At 41.9% G+C, this 18,033-nt stretch overlaps 1 protein-coding gene across 1 annotated transcript in view; it reads left to right on the top strand.

Annotated features, from left to right (window-relative positions):
* The window catches only part of LOC150083867 (leucine-rich PPR motif-containing protein, mitochondrial-like), a 314,087-nt gene that overhangs the window by 247,785 nt on the left and 48,269 nt on the right, over nt 1–18,033 (top strand). The gene's annotated exons all lie outside the window — the stretch shown is intronic.

The raw sequence follows: 18,033 nt of genomic DNA, 5'->3' as shown, positions 1-18,033 counted from the left end.
AAAACCATACATTTTTATTTAACGAGGCCAAAATACTTAAGTGTCCAATGTAATTATACGAGACTATTAATTGCAGAAACCGTCAAAATTAAATTACACGGGACTCCTGTTAACGTTTGCCATCCATATCTGATCTCCAATTCATGGTCTTTTATGCGCATGCACGAAGACAAATGTTGTTGTTATTTGGTTTTTAGGAGCATTAGCAACTAAGGCCATATTGCTCCAGAGATATGCGGTGGTCATTCCCTGACCTTTCCGCATCCTCCGTATATGGTGGTCATGGGCTCGAACCCCGGTCTAATCAAGAAGTGTGTGCTACGCACTGCTGCTCCTGCCCACCTGGCTATGGAGGAGCCCGAAGACAAATAATATCTATTTAAGATTCAAGCTCACACATACTCCATAATTTCCTGTGATCACGACATGCAGTCGAAAAGCTCTGTCAGCTTCAGGAAGGAAAAACGTTTTTCAAATTTTACATTCAACTTTTTAATTAATTTTTAATTGTTTTTGAAATTACATGAGAAATTACAAAAAATAAATAAAAAATTTTTTTTTTCTTTTTGAATTGTTATCAATTAATTATTTAATGTAATCATTTATTTGTTGTAATTTCTGGAGAGTATCATACAGAAGTGTTCTACGTATCATATTGAGGTAAATATCTCTTATTCTTCTACACATATTGAAATCAACATAGAAGCATATTGAGCATCATAGTGCTGTTATATACCATCAAGTTTTTCATTTTTGTGACATCCAGATGATACTGTTCACTGCTTTAGTATTTTTTTTTTTTTTTTTTTGCCCCTTGTGGAAGTTTTATTGCATACCCTACGGCCTCATTCAAGTTATCACACTTCCGTGGACTGTTTACATATGCTGTCCATGAAACCAACTGTCAGCTAATGACCAACTGTCATTAACTGACAGTTGACATCTATTTTTTTTGACTGAAATATATTCAGGCAGGACAGGTCTTGGGCACTATTTTGGCCTTGCAATGAACTTAACCATAAACACAGTAAGAGAGATCATAGTACACCATAGTGTCTAGTCTCTGCATCCCATCTGTTGCACAGATTACAGGTCAGTGAGCATGCACCCAGCAAAGTGCTGCCATAGCCAGGTCCTCCTCTCATTGCAGCAGTAATACCAGCAAGATATGGGGTAAGAAGTGATGTCAGTCCATTCAAACAATAATTAATCACTGTTTTAAGCCACAGACTTCCAAATTTGCATATTATGATTATTGGTAAATCCACAATATGCAATAGGGAGGTTATAGACGCACTTTTCTGAGTTAAAAGTCTTTCAGCCAAAAGACTTTTAACTCAGAAAAGTTGTTGCAACTTGAAATTTATATTCCTTACTTACAATGCAACATATGATTAGAACTTCATCCCTCTTCTCCTTCATAACTTGAATACTATCTTAATATGATTGGCAGCCATGAAAGTTCTGGCATCAGTCCTACATAGACATCTCCTAGTCACTCATCAGCACTTACTCTGTGGTTTCACAATCTCAAGAGGCATCCTACAAGGGAAGGCGCTTCTCTACCTTTTTTTTGTAGCAGCACAGACTTTGTCCATCAATCAAGTCTTCCTGTGTTGCTGACTTGAAATTATTAATTGCCCCAGACACATATCCAGATACCAGCTAATTAATCTGTAAAGAAGTAGCACAAAAAATCTCTTGGCTTGAAGAATATCTTCATTCCATGACCTTGGAATGAAGATATTCTTCATTCTTAAGGCTTTGAAAGTCCTCTGTTATAAACAGTTCTTTTATGTCAATAGCTGTTAAAGATATGAAAGTAAGAAACTTATCCAGCTATTCAATAAAAGGTGATGCTTCAAAATCAGAAATAAATGGAAGCTGTGAAAGTACAGGAAATTTCTGATTACTGTTTACGACAAGATACCCTTTCCAATCATAACAAGTATCAGTGACTGAGAGGCCTAGCTCTTCCTAGTCATCGTTTTTCTTGCAGTGATTGGAAGCTCTGACCCCTTCAGTACACAGTATCCATTTTAGTTAGTGTGTTTATTCTCCCCTTGTGGCTGTTTTAAAATCAGAAAAATGAGTTCCCAATTTAAAACAGTGGTAAGAGCGAAATAAACGTTCTCCCCTTGTTGCTGTTTTAAAATTAGGAACTTGTTATCTGATTTTAAAACAGTGATGGTGTGGGAATTCACTCAACAATAAAATAAAAAGCAACTGATGGGAGGGGCTAGGCCTATCAGTCACTGCTACCTGCAACAATCGATTGGAAGGGGTACTAGATTGTAAAGACTAACCAAATTTCTTTTCATCCTTGTATAAATATTAAAAAGACTTTCCATTGATGTTTCCTGGTGGTGCCAACTGCATCAAGATCTTGGGGATAAAAAAAGCCTTATATGATAAATAATGGACTGGCTCCATTTTTTCAAGAGTTTTTAATGAATGATCTAAAAGAGTGCAACAGTAACAACAACATACTGTGATTTGGGACAAACTGATGATGTTACCAACAGCAAATTCAAAATGGGAAGCATTCAAAGAATTAATCTTGGAGGCTATTAGACTTTTCATACCAACTAAGAAATATTGTTCAAGATTTAGGCCTAAATGGCAGAGAAAAAATGCATCGGATACATATAAAATAACAGATGACACAGAAGCCCATGATAGATATAAGCTGGTCTGTAACCAAGTCACAAAGGAGGTTAGCCAGGCGAAGGCAGATTACGAGAAATCTTTGGCAAAGGATGCAAAGAAAAACAGCAAAGAGTTCTTTACTTATGTAAACTCTAGAAGGAAGGGGAGGAATCAGATTGGTCCACTTGATATTCATGGGTCAAGTGTTGATGATCCTGCTCAGGTAGCTAACAAACTAAATGAATATTTTGCATCTACATTCACACATGAGGAGTTATTCAGCAAGGGGAATGCCAGAGGTATATTAAACTCTGGCAGTAAGTTGGATGATCTTGTAATAACTGAGAGTAAAGTGGAGGAGCAATTGTTGAAGATAAACATAAGGTGGATGGAGTCTATCCAGTTATATTAAAGGAGGCAGCAAAGGAAGTAAGCAAACCCTTAGCCATAATTATGAGAGCTTCCTTGGAATCAGGGGAGGTATCCATGGACTGGAGATGTTCAAATGTGACCCCAATCCACAAAGGGGGATCAAAGGCAGACACAGGTAATTACAGACCTGTTGGTTTAACTTCTGTTCCAGGGAAATTAATGGAGGCACTGGTTAAAGAAGCATTGCAGGATCATCTAGACAAGATTTCAGTTATAGCTCGGATACAGCTTGGGCTTGTTAAGGGGAAGTCTTGTCTGACTAATTTCATTGGATACTATGATGTAGTCACAAAGGAACAGGATGCAAAGAATAATTTTGATATCATATTAGCATTAGCATTAGCATTAGTAGAGGCATATGATGCAAGAAAGCAAGCTTATTCAGCATCAGCCAAAAAAAAAAAAAAACCACACACCACTCCCATTTCACCCTTCCGTTCGTTCGAAATACCTGTCCAGTTGAGCTTTAAATTTGTCTAGGCTATCAACTTCAACAACAAGTGATGGAAGTCGGTTCCACCAACCAACCACCCGCTGGCCAAAGGCAAATTTCCGCACATCTATCCGACATCCGTCCTTCCTCAATTTGAATTTATGCCCTCTGAGGTGATTATTCTGAGCAAGATGAAGAATCCCATTGGCATTGAGCATGCTCAAACCATTCAAAGGCTTATACACCTCTATCAGATCACCTCGCCGGTGCCTAGTCTCCAGACTCTGTAATTTGCAAAACTTAAGCCTTTCTTCGTAAGAGCAACCCTTTGTTCCATTCACTAATCTTGTTGCCCTTCTCTGTACCCGTTCCAGCAGCTCTACATCCTTCTTGAAATGAGGCCTCCAGACCCGTATACAGTACTCAAGATGTGGCCTAACCATTGCCTTATACAAGGGAATAATCACCTCCTTATCCCTGCTAGAAAAATTCCTGTATATCATTGACAAGACACCATGAGCTACTCTTGCAGCTCGTCTGCACTGCTCAGAGAACTTCATATCTGCCTGCACAATTACCCCCAGGTCCTTTTCATTCTCCACCACTGTCAGTGTAGTACCGCAGAGTTGATACGTTGCTCAGGGGTTACTGTTTCCCATATGTAGTACTTTACATTTGTCAATGTTACACTTCATTTGCCACCTCTCAGCCCATCTGTTCAACCTTTCCAGATCCTGTTGCAGCAGCATAGCGTCAGTAGTGTCCTTAACAACCCTGCCAACCTTTGTATCATCTGCAAACTTGGACATTAAACTTGATATCCCATCATCAATATCATTCATAAACACCGAAAACAACAACGGACCCAAAACTGAACCCTGAGGAACTCCACTAATAACATTACTCCACGTTGAGCAGTGTCCATTGATTACCACTCAGCAGTCTTCCATGTGCAACAGTATCAAAAGCCTTTCTAAGATCCAAATATATAATATCAAAGTTATTCCCCGCATCCAGTTCTTTTGTGACTACATCATAGTATCCAATCAAATTGGTCAGGCAAGACTTCCCCTTAACAAAACCATGCCGTGTCTGAGCTATAACTGAAGTCTTGTCTAGATGATCCTGCAGTGCTTCTTCAACCAGTGCCTCCATTAATTTACCTGGAACAGAAGTTAAACTAACAGGTCTATAATTACTTGTGTCAGCCTTTGATCCTCTTTGTGAATTGGGGTTACATTTGCACATCTCCAGTCTATGGGTACCTCCCCTGAGTCCAAAGAAGCTCTCATAATTATGGCTAGGGGTTTGCTTACTTCCTTTGCTGCCTCCTTTAATATAACTGGATAGATCCCATCCACCCCAGGTGCCTTTTTTATGTTTATCCTCAACAATCTCTCCTCCACTTTCCTCTCAGTTATTACAAAATCATCCAGCTCACTGCCAATGTTTACTTTACCTACATCATTCTCCTTCCTGAATAACTCCTCATGCGTGAATGTAGATGCAAAATACTCGTTTAGATTGTTAGCCACCTGAGCAGGATCCTCAACTGTTGAACCATCAATATCCAGTGGACCAATCTGATTCATCCCTTTCCTTCTTGAGTTTAAATATGTAAAGAACTCTTTTCTTTTTTTCTTTGCATCCTTTGCCAAGGATTTTTCGTAGTCTGCCTTTGCCTGCCTAATCTCCTTTGTGACTTGGTTACAGACCAACTTATATCCATCATAGGCTTCCATGTCACCCATTAATTTGTATGTATCCCATGCATTTTTCTTCTCTGCCACATGTCTCATTAGTTCATCTGACAACCATTTAGGCCTAAACCTTGAACAATATTTCTTAGTTGGTATGTAAAGCCTGGTAGCCTCCAAGATTAGTTCCTTGAATGCTTCCCATTTTGAGTTTGCTGTTGGTAACATCATCAGTTGGTCCCACTGTATAGAATTTAAATACTGTCTCAGACCATCATAGTCGCCTTTACGAAAACAAAAACCCTTCCCTTTACCTCTGATGGTAGTTACCTCCTTGAGTAAATCCCACTTCAGCACACTGTGATCACTGCCACCTAGTGGTTCATTTATCTGCAGATTCTTAATGCATGAAGAATCACTACTGATAATCAGATCAAGAGTATTGCTCCCTCTTGTTGCCTCACGAACCTGCTGATGTAGAAAACAATCATCCAATAAATCCACAAAAGCCTTGCTAGTGTGCGAGTGACCAACCCACAAATTCCAGTCAATATCTGGGAAATTAAAATCCCCCATTATAAGACTCTCTGATTTACTGGCCCACTCTACTTCCCTGTTTAATATCTTATTATACTCATCAGAGTCATTAGGCCTATAGCACTCTCCTACTCTCAATTTTGATTTCCCTATGCTTATGTCACACCAAACTGACTCGACACTGCCCTGTCCATCGATGTCGACTGGCTTCACTTCCTTGGACTTTATGTGTTTCTTAACTAATAGCATAACCCCTCCCCCTCTCCTGTCCTGTCTATCCTTTCTATACACATTGTATTCCCCAAATTCCAGTTCCGCATTACTTATATCTGTGTGATACCATGTCTCTGATATCCCAACAATATCTGCCTTGGATGTTTTGAGCAATACCTCAAATTCATCAAATTTATTTACCAAACTCCTAGCATTGGTGTACACGCAGGTATACATGCACCTGTTTCTATTCTTAGCTACCCTAACACAACCCATGTGTTTACTTGTACCACAATGACTCCCAGCAGTCTCTGAAATATCCTGCATCTTGTTTTCCAGGCTTCTGCTCATTTCAATAGAAGCAGTGCAAAAATCACTTCCACCTCTGCCAGTGGCTACTGTTAATCTATTAGTCCTTGTATCCCCCCCCCAACTAGCAGTTTTCCGACTCACCTAATACTGCCTCGACAGCATCAGCAAAAATTCTTGCACCCTTTCTATTTAAGTGTATCCCATCCCTGTAGAAGCAATCTCTCCTGTTAACAAGTACAGTCCAGGCTGAAAAAAATTCTACCCCTTGAGCCTTGCACAATCCCTCCAGGGCCGAATTGATCGACAAGGCTCTCATCATATACTCCCTCCTATCGTGTCTGGGCAGAATTGCAGACACTTTCAAATTCAACCCTAATTCACGGCTTTTTTTCAACAGTGACCTGTACTTGCTAAGTAATTCCGCCGGTCTCCTACTCTTAATATCATTAGTGCCAACGTGTACAACTATATCATCTTTTGTGCCCTTAAAAGATGATATCCGCTCTACAACGTCATCAACCTTTGCCCCTGGCAGACATACCCTGGTCCTATTCCACCTATCCTTTTTACAAAGCATGTTCCCCGTTTCCCTGACAATAGAGTCACCAACAACTACTAGTTCCTGTGGAACCAGCGCATTCTGCCTAGGGGGCTGCCTCTGTGTTGCCTGATGACCAAGTGCAAGCTCTGGCGTTGATGTGGGCAGCTGAGAGCTTGATGGGCCCCTCAATTTATTTCCTTCGAATTATATATTTGGATCTTAGAAAGGCCTTTGATACTGTTGCACATGGAAGACTGCTGCACAAATTGGAGCAGTGTGGCATTGGATGCAAATTGCTGCTATGGATAAAGGGATGGTTGAGTGGGAGAAGACAGAGTGTGGTAATCAGTGGACACTGGTAATCAACTTCATGGACTAATGTTATTAGTGGAGTCCCTCAGGGTTCAGTGTTGAGTCCATTGTTGTTTTCTGTATTTATAAATGATATTGATGATGGTATATCAGGCTTAATGTCCAAGTTTGTAGATGATACAAAGGTTGGTAGGGTTGTTATTGACAGTATGCTGCTGCAACAGGATCTTGAAAAGTTGAGCAGATGGGCTGAGAGGTGGCAAATGAAGTTTAACATTGAAAAATGTAAGGTACTACATATGGGAAGCAACCCCAGCGTAACGTATCAACTCTGTGGTACTACACTGACAGTGGTAGAGAATGAAAAGGACCTGAGTGTAATTGTGCAGGCAGATGAAGTTTTCTGAGCAGTGCAGACAGTCTGCAAGAGTAGCTCATGGTGTCTTGTCAATGATATACAGGAATTTTTCTAGCAGGGATAAGGATAAGGAGGTGATTGCCTTGTATAAGGCAATGGTTAGGCCACATCTTGAGTACTGTATACAGGTCTGGAGGCCTCATTTTAAGAAGGATGTAGAGGTGTTGGAACGAGTACAGAGAAGGGCAACAAGATTAGTGAATGGAAGAAGGGGTTGCTCTTATGAAGAAAGGCTTAAGTTTTGCAAATTACAGTATCTGGAGACTAGGCACCTGTGAGGTGATCTGATTGAGGTGTATAAAGCCTTGAATGGTCTGAGCATGCTCAATGCTATTGGGATTCTTTCTCTTGCTCTGAATAATCACCTGAGAGAGCATAAATTCAAATTGAGGAAAGACAGCTGTAGGATAGATGTGTGGAGGTTTGCCTTTAGCCAAACGGGTGGTTGATTGCTGGAAAAAACTTCCATTTGTTGTTGTAGAAGTTAATAGCTTAAATAGATTCAAGGCAGAACTTGACAAACATTTGGAGCGAGTGGATGGATGAAATAAGGGTGGTTTTTTTTTTTTTTTTTTTGCTTATGCTATATAAGCTTGCTTTCTTGCATCATGTGCCTTTGCGAATGCTAATTGCCTTCATTGACTCATTAATTAAGATCTCACAACTGGTCAGATGGATCACTTCACTGATATTTAGATATAAATCAGCAAAAAGTTTGCCCATTACTTGAAGGGTGCCTTTTGGACAAATAACTGTCCAAGACTTTCTAAAGAAATTTGTTGATGGAGTGGCTCTTCCTTTGTGTGATTTGCTGCAAATTTCAATGGATAATTTACTTTTTTTTAGAAAAGTTGAATACAAATTGAGAAATGATACTCAGATGGTAAATCATTTATTAATATAGTAAACCCCCACGAATAGCGGGGGTTACGTTCCTGAGAAATGTCGCGAATACTGAGTTACGGCTCCCATAGTAATAAAGGGGTTCCGTTCCACAAAGCATGAAATATATAAGAAAAACTAAAATTTTGTCTATCTATGTATTATATGTACCTTCATAATATGACTATGTACATAGACAGTACATAGTGAAATGCAAGCATATGGCATCGAAATGAAAATAAGAAACAATTTAATATTAAATGTAATATTTATTAGAAATTTAAAACAAATCTTTCAAACCAGTGCCTTTGCTAGCAAAAAAACTTATCCCGCCAGTGCTATCACCAGTTTCACTAAAGTGTTGATAAAGGAGTTTTGCCTTTTCACGAATGATGAGTGAACTTAACAGAATTTTATTTTGAGTTCTGTCTTCTATCCACAGATTTAAAGCTTTTTCCATTTTTTCTAATTTAACATCACGAGTTACAGAGCAAATTTTTGAAGCAATTAGCGCGTTTTCACGGACACTACGGCGGATTTTTTCTTCCGATTTTTTGATTGGTCATACCCTTGATTCATTGATTTTATAATGTTTTGCCACTGAGGAGACACTTTCACCATTAGAAATTTTGTCTAATAACTCAATTTTATTCGCTAATGTCATCACCTTCTTTCATATTTTCACATTTCTCTTGTTATTCGTAGCCATATTTTTGTATGGGTTAGAAAGAACATGTCCATAATAAAGTTACTTTCTTCCATTAACACACTCGAAAAAGTCTGTTTTACACTGCAAAACGGTAGATTTATCACTTTTGTAAGCATATCAATTTATAAATTTATTCAATTTTTAAGCATATAAATTAAAAGCAAACGACGAAACCTTCCACGACAAGCACATAACACATACTGAACAAGGATTAGCGAGAAACATCCATGCTCGCGATTTTGTCATCCCTCTCCCCCCACCCACTGAGCACTGTTTTGACCGGGGAAAGATAATTTTAGCCACTCCCATATTTTTTTATGGCGGAAAATATTCACGGCACTTTAAAATTCACATTTTTTTAGGTTTCATTTTATATTAAATCAGCAACCGCGAATACAGATACCGCGAAAGCGGGGGTTTACTATATAACCTCGACAATGATCTGACACCAACTGCTCTCCAGGAGGAACTGTATTACAGAAACCTCCAGCACGCACATCCGGAAGAAGAACCCGCTAACTTGATTATTCCCAAGTTCAAGACGAAAGCCAGAACAGGAAATACTTACCACTGGGTTGTCGAGTTGTCACCAGCGGCCTGGGTCACACTTAGCCAGACCGACAGAGTGTTTATAAACTGGGGCAGTCACTGTTTTAGGGAACACGTTGCTGTCCCTAAGTGTTTCAGATGTTGCCGGTTTGGGCATACCACTCATACCTGTGCCCAAACCCAACCCAATTGTGGCCACTGTGCAGAACGTGGCCACGACTTCAACACGTGTCCGAATAAAGAAAAGCTGCCGACCTGTGTAAATTGCAAATTCCATAAACTACCAGCAGAGCACTCAGTTAGGGACAGTGAATGTCCAGTGTACTGTAAAGCAAAGAGCACTTTCCAAATGCGACTAGATTATGGCCACACGTCCTAAATCCTGTAACATCAACAGGGTAAAATTCATAAAACTGAATGCACAACGGTCCAAAATAGTAGTGGCGCAGCTCACAAAGAAGGCGAATGAGGCAAATCTCGACATATTCCTCATCCAGGAGCCATATGCATATCGCAAGGAGGTCAGGGGTTACCCCCCCCGGCTTATAAGATAGTGCAGGATAACAGAGAAACACCCTGGGCCTGCATATTGATTCGGAATCCAAATATAACAGCAACAAAACTAACCAACTACTGCACATCCTGGGCTGCATGTGCCCATATTATCACGCCTCTGGGTGAATTTTATGCGGTATCGCTATACTGTCACCCAGGTGAAGATATACTATCAGTAACCAGATATCTGAGGAGCCTCCAGACAGACTTCCCAAACAGTAAAATTGTCGTGGGAGCGGATATGAATTGCAGGTCCCCAGCGTGGTTCAGCGAGACCACAGATAGACGTGGAGTACAGAACGGGCAACAACTTGAAGACTACTTAGCAAATAGTCCGTACACAGTCCTCAACCGGCCAAACAATCTGGCAAAGTTCTCTAGTTCGATGGGGGAGGCCACAATCGATGTCTCTCTGGCTACAAGATCCCTCGCTGGCCACCTAACATCGTGGACCGTCCAAGAAAGCTGGACCATGTTTGAGCTCCAGCGCTCCCTTAGTCGACACCAAGCAGTGAGGCAGGCACAGCCAAGATATGCCATAGAGAAGGCAGATTGGCCACTCTTCCAAGCCACACTGACCACAGCAGCCCAATCACTGAACATCATTGGACTCAGCCCGGATCGGCACCAGATGACGGTCACTGGTCTCATCACTGAAGCTGCCAACACCTCTATTAAAAAGAAAAACCCAACCCCGGGGGCTGTACCGTGGTGGTCTCCAGAGCTATAGAGGCTTAGGCAGGAGGTGCACAAGAGAAGGAAACTCTTCCAGCGGGCAAGGCACTCCCAGCCGGCAGCAGAAGTGGAGGCACTAAGACAGAACTTCCGAGATGCAAGGAACCTGTACACGGCAACCATACGCCAGCGTAAGATGCGCAGTTGGGAACACCTTGTTTCTATCACTGGAAATGATAACCCCTGGGGTGTGGTATACAGAGTAACCACAAACAAACTCCCCAGGGATGAGACCATACCAGCGACGAAGACACGGCAGGGTACTTATACCCGGACCTGGCAGGAAACAATTATTAATATCATGGATACCATGTTTCAAGACCATCTTGCCCCCTCTTGCCCCAGAGCAGATAACCCTCTGTGCGGACAATGAAACCTACTGCACGACTGCAACAGAAGACCCTTTCACCAAACTTGAACTGGAAACAGCTGCCATGAGGATTAGAAACAAGAAGTCTCCTGGTTCTGATCTTTTGGAGCCAGAGATTGTCAAGAAAGCCATCGAAACCATTCCAGAGGTGCTTCTTAACCTATACAACCACTGCCTCAAAGAAGGCCTGTTCCCCCAGGCCTGGAAAACTGCAAACTTGTGCCTCATTCCCAAAAGTCCCAACAAACAACTGGACCTTCCAGGGTCATACAGACCCATAGCACTGTTATCAGTCCTGAGCAAGCTCTTTGAGCACTTATTAAGAAACAGAATAGGGATTCACTACACTGCAGCCGGCCTGCAGTCACCCCGTCAATATGGATTTAGGAAGGGATGCTCAACCTTGGATGTCTTGGAAAATATTACTAATGCTGCAACTACCTCAGATCAGAAATACTTTCTGGTCATAGCAATAGATTTTGCTGGGGCTTTTGCCACTTTATGGTGGCCAACCGTCCTGGCCCGACTCTGGAAGGCCAACCTACCATCAAATCTGTATCAAGTCATCAAATCCTACCTGTCGAATAGGTTCGTGACAGTCAGAGCACCATACTGTTCAGTAACAAGAGAAGTATTCAGAGGATGCCCACAGGGCTCAATCCTGGGTCCACTCCTATGGAACTTGGTTCTAGACGGCTTTTTGAACCTAACTCGGTGATGTCATTCCCCTAGCCTATGCGAATGATGTGGTTCTGATGCTGCCTTGGGGATCTAGGACGCAACTGGAGAACACCGCCAACAGAGCAATAGAAACTCTAGAGGACTGGGCTAACAACAATAACTTGAAGATTTCATCCTCGAAGACAAAATCTATATTATTAAAAGGAGCCCTAGACACCAGACGACCCCCTCAAATCAAGATACAAGGTAACACAATTAAGCTTACCACCGAATTAAAGCACCTTGGAGTCATACTAGACAAGAACCTGAGCTTTACACCACATATAGTGCACTTATGGAAGAAAATTAGAGGATACTCCGCACTTTTTGCACAAATCACACGCAAGGAATGGGGTTTGAGGAGGAAAACCCTCAGCCTCTACTATAAAGCTATTTTCCTGCCAACAATTACATATGCTGCTGGAATATGGTATCGCAAGGCGACCACTGCAGTGAACCGGAAAAAATTGGAGACTACGCAGCGACACATACTCATATCCATCTCGAGAGCATGTAACACTGTAAGTACCCGGCAGAATTGCTTAACAAGTACAGGTCACTGTTGAAAAAAAGCCGTGAAATAGGGTTGAATTTGAAAGTGTCTGCAATTCTGCCCAGACACGATAGGAAGGAGTATATGATGAGAGCCTTATCGATCAATTCGGCCCTGGAAAGATTGTGCAAGGCTCAAGGGGTAGAATTTTTTTTCAGCCTGGACTGTACTTGTTAACAGGAGAGATTGCTTCTACAGGGATGGGATACGCTTAAATAGAAAGGGTGCAAGAATATTTGCTGATGCTATCGAGGCAGTGTTAGGTGGGTTGGAAAACTGCTAGCTTGGGGGGAGACAAAGACGAATAGATTAACAGTAGCCACTGGCAGAGGTGAAAGAGATTCTGGCACTGCTTCTATTGGAATGAGCAGAAGCCTGAAAAACAAGATTCAGGATATTTCAGAGACTGCTGGGAGTCATTGCGGTACAAGTAAATACATGGGTTGTGTTAGGGTAGCTAAGAATAGAAATAGGTGCATGTATACTTGCGTGTACACCAATGCTAGGAGTTTAGTAAATAAATTTGATGAATTTGAGGTATTGCTCAAAACATCCAAGGCAGATATTGTTGGGATATCAGAGACTTGGTGTCACACAGATATAAGGAATGCAGAACTGGAATTTGGGGAGTACAACGTCTACAGAAAAGATGGACTGGATAGGAGGGGTTATGCTATTAGTTAAGAAATACATAAAATCCAAGGAAGTGAAGCCAGTGGACATCGCTGGACAGTGCAGTGTCGAGTCAGTTTGGTGTGACATAAGCATTGGAAGATCAAAATTGAGAGTAGGAGTGTGCTATAGGCCTAATGACTCTGATGAGTATAATAAGAAACTGTACAGGGAAATAGAGTGGTCCAGTAAATCAGAGAGTCTTATAATGGGAGATTTTAATTTCCCAGATATTGACTGGAGTTTGGGGGCTGGTCACTCACACATTAGCAAGGCTTTTGTGGATTTATTGGATGATTGTTTTCTACATCAGCATGTTCGGGAGGCAACTAGAGGGAGGAATACTCTTGATTTGATTATCAGCAGTGATTCTTCATGCATTAAGAATCTGCAGATAAATGAACCACTAGGTGGCAGTGATCACAGTGTGCTGAAGTGGGATTTACTCAAAGAGGTAACTACCATTAGGGGTAAAGGGAAGGGTTATTGCTTTCGTAAAGGCGACTACGATGGACTGAGACAGTATTTAAATTCTATACAGTGGGACCAACTGATGATGTTAACAACAGCAAATGCAAAATGGGAAGCATTCAAAGAACTTATCTTGGAAGCTACTAGGCTTTACATACCAACTAAGAAATATTGTTCAAGGTTTAGGCCTAAATGGATGTCAGATGAACTGATGAGGCATATGGCAGAAAAGAAACATGCATGGGATACATACAAATTAACACATGACACAGAAGCCTATGATAGATACAAGTTGATCTGTAACCAAGTTACAAAGGAGGTTAGGCAGGCGAAGGCAGAGTACGAGAAATCTTTGGCAAGGGATGCAAAGAAAAACAGCAAAGAGTTCTTTACTTATGTAAACTCTAGAAGGAAAGGGATGAATCAGATTGGTCCACTTGATATCGATGGGTCAACTGTTGATGATCCTGCTCAGGTAGCTAACAAACTAATGTGAATATTTTGCATCGACATTCACACATGAGGAGTTATTTAGCGAGGGGAAAGCCAGAGGTGTATTCAACTCTAGCAGTAAGCTAGAGAATCTTGTAATAACTGAGAGTAAAGTGGAGGAGAAACTGTTGAAGATAAACACAAGGAAGGCACCTGGGGTGGATGAGATCTATCCAGTTATATTAAAGAAGGCAGCGGAGGAAGTAAGCAAACCCTTAGCCATAATTATGAGAGCTTCCTTGGACTCAGGGGAGGTACCCGCAGACTGGAGATGTGCAAATGTAACCCCAATTCACAAAGGAGGATCAAAGGCTGACACAAGCAATTATAGACCTGTGAGTTTAACTTCTGTTCCAGGAAAATTAATGGAGGTACTAGTTAAAGAAGCACTGCAGGATCATTTAGACAAGACTTCAGTTATAGCTCGGACACAGCCTGGTTTTGTTAAGGGGAAGTCATGCCTGACCAACTTGATTGGATACTATGATGCAGTCACAAAAGAACTGGATGCAGGGAATAACTTTGATATTATATACTTGGATCTTAGAAAGGCTTTTGATACTGTTGCACATGGAAGACTGCTGCACAAATTGGAGCAGTGTGGCATTGGAGGCAAATTGCTGCTGTGGATAAAGGGGTGGCTGAGGGGGAGAAGACAGAGTGGTAATCAATGGACACTGCTCATCGTTGACTAATGTTATTAGTGGAGTCCCTCAGGGCTCAGTGTTGGGTCCATTATTGTTTTCTGTATTCATAAATGATATTGATGATGGTATATCAAGTTTAATGTCGAAGTTTGCAGATGATACAAAGGTGGGCAGGGTTTTCATGGACACTACTGACACTATGCTGCTGCAACAGGATATGGAAAGGTTGAGCAGATGGGCTGAGAGGTGGCAAATGAAGTTTAACATTTACAAATGTTAAATGTAAACATTTGTAAATGTTTACATTTAACATTTACATTTAAGAATCTGCAGATAAATGAACCACTAGGTGGCAGTGATCACAGTGTGCTGAAGTGGGATTTACTCAAAGAGGTAACTACCATTAGGGGTAAAGGGAAGGGTTATTGCTTTCGTAAAGGCGACTACGATGGACTGAGACAGTATTTAAATTCTATACAGTGGGACCAACTGATGATGTTAACAACAGCAAATGCAAAATGGGAAACAGCAACCCCAGAGCAACGTATCAACTCTGTGGTACTGCACTGACAGTGGTAGGGAATGAAAGGGACCTGGGGGTGGTTGTGCAGGCAGATATGAAGTTCTCTGAGCAGTGCAGACGGGCTGCAAGAGTAGCTCATGGTGTATTGTCAATGATATATAGGAATTTTTCTAGCAGGGTTAAGGAGGTGATTATTCCCTTGTATAAGGCAATGGTCAGGCCACACCTAGAGTACTGTATACAGGTCTGGAGGCCTCATTTCAAGAAGGATGTAGAGCTGCTGGAACGAGTACAGAGAAGGGCAACAAGATTAGTGAATGGAACAAAGGGGTGCTCTTAAGAAGAAAGACTTAAGTTTTGCAAGTTACAGTGTCTGGAGACTAGGCACCAGCGAGGTGATCTGATAGAGGTGTATAAAGCATTGAATGGTTTGAGCATGCTCAGTGCTGATGGGATTCTTCCTCTCGCTCAGAATAATCAACTGAGAGGGCATAAATTCAAATTGAGGAAAGACAGATGTAGGATAGACGTGCGGAAATTTGCCTTTAGCCAGCGAGTGGTTGGTTGGTGGAACTGACTTCCATCCCTTGTCGTGGAAGTTGATAGCCTAAATAAGTTTAAAGCTCAGCTGGACAGGTATTTTGAACGAACAGAGTGGTTTTTTTTTTTTTTTTTTGTGGCTGATGCTGCATGAGCTTGCTTTCTTGCATCAAATGCCTCTACTAATGCTAATGCTACTCACGCACTCCAGGCCCTAACGGGATCCCTCCCTCTGGACCTGGAGATTGTTAAGCATGGGCTACTCTATCAACTGACCAAAGGCAGAACGGCAACATGCCTCGACTACACCATAGGTCTGTGAAATTATCCCAAAGTAGAAAGGAACCGTATCTCCACTTACCTCCAACAAACTTGGCAGGCCCGCTGGGAGACCTCCAGCAACGGTGCAATAACTAGAAAATTTCTACCCAACATACAGCTGGTATACCCAGATTATCCGGCGTGGCTCTCACCAGGACTCTACACAACCTATCTGCTGACGGGACACGGGGCCATTAGAGACAATCTACAAGGATTTGGACTGAGCGATACACCGTTTTGCCTCTGTGGTGAACGTGTAACGTGGGAGCACCTAATGTACAGTTGCCCACTACATGAGGACCTCTATTGTAGGTTCATTACTAGAACACAGCTTAACCTCCGTAATCGAGAAGACCTCGCCATATCTGAAGTTGACACATACAAGGCATTCGTGCAGCTGGCCCAGGGCCTCTTCACAAGGAGAAGGACACTCCCACAGCCTCAACCACTGCAGTAAACAACCATGCTGTGCAGACCAGCAGAAAGTCTACACAACCACGGAAACCTTCCCAGATGATGAACTGACACCATGGTGAAACAACCAAGGAATTAGACCTCACATGAGTCTACCTGAACTCACAATCTCTATGACTACCGACAGATGTGACAACCCGATTATACAACCTCATCCAGCACAGGCATTTGACAACCTGATCAAGACAACAAGACTACCATGCAAGGGCTCAGAGAAACGACTGCAGCACATTGCTGCCACCTAGCCATATGGCGATCTGGGCTGGTAGCCTTGACCAGCCTGCTTTCACTCCTATTCCTTGGTGGGGGGGGAGATGGCTCGCTGTCTTCTCCTCCTCCTGCCATCTCCCTTTCCCTCTGGTGGGGCATGGGCATGCCCCACTGACTGCAGGGGCCATCGGCCCCTTACTTCTCTTTCTTCCCCCAGCCTTCAGTCTCCCTACCCTTCTCTTTGACTATACACCGCGAAAGCCCCAAGCATCCAAATTTAAATTAGCACCAAAATTATTGCCCGCCCCATTAGGCCTCTATAACTTGTCATTTTAGCATACAACCCCATGGTAATTTCGGGGAACAAACCCCACATACTATCTCGTAATAGCGATTTTGCAACTGTACCACGGCGATCATTTTTTTTTTTTTTTTTTTCTATAGGACCCAGCCGCTGAAATCCCAGGAAATTAGGCGGCGGGACCTGCCATAGTATAATAAATTTCAAGGTACACCTGGCCAGCCTCCTCGTTGGCATAGTACGGACAACGCCGGGTCCCATCAGGGGCTCGACGGCCAATAGGCCAGAAGAACAATGGGCACAACATACTACACAACACATGATCCACACACTTTTAAATCTCTGGCCTTGACAGAGTACTGTCCCTCAATACAGCGAACACTCGGCACCAGGAGAAATTCCTGGTGCCGTTTGACCCTCAACAGACTTCGTACTTTGTATTGGTGTGTGTGCATTAATGGAATTTATTATCTTATAAACTAATTAATTTAAATTTAATAACTCTACAATTTCATTTTATCCCACATAATCAAAGCATATAATCAGATAATCAAAGAGGATATTTTTTGATATATTTCAATCTCACTTTGGAAGTCGTTATTTAGAGTGAGTTACTTTGCCTGAGAACTTCTCCACTTATGAGTGCAAATTGGTAGTTCATGACTATTAGAGAAGTTTAACAATGCAGTGTTATAAATTTAATATTCTCTATGAATCCCAAGCAATCATTGAAGGAGATGTGGGCTATCCACTTTGTATCTTGTA

Source organism: Mastigoproctus giganteus, chromosome 6 (assembly GCF_048544385.1).
Source record: "Mastigoproctus giganteus isolate SK-2022 chromosome 6, ASM4854438v1, whole genome shotgun sequence".
Classification (NCBI taxonomy): domain Eukaryota; kingdom Metazoa; phylum Arthropoda; class Arachnida; order Uropygi; family Thelyphonidae; genus Mastigoproctus; species Mastigoproctus giganteus.
This window is presented reverse-complemented; position numbering and strand designations above follow the sequence as displayed.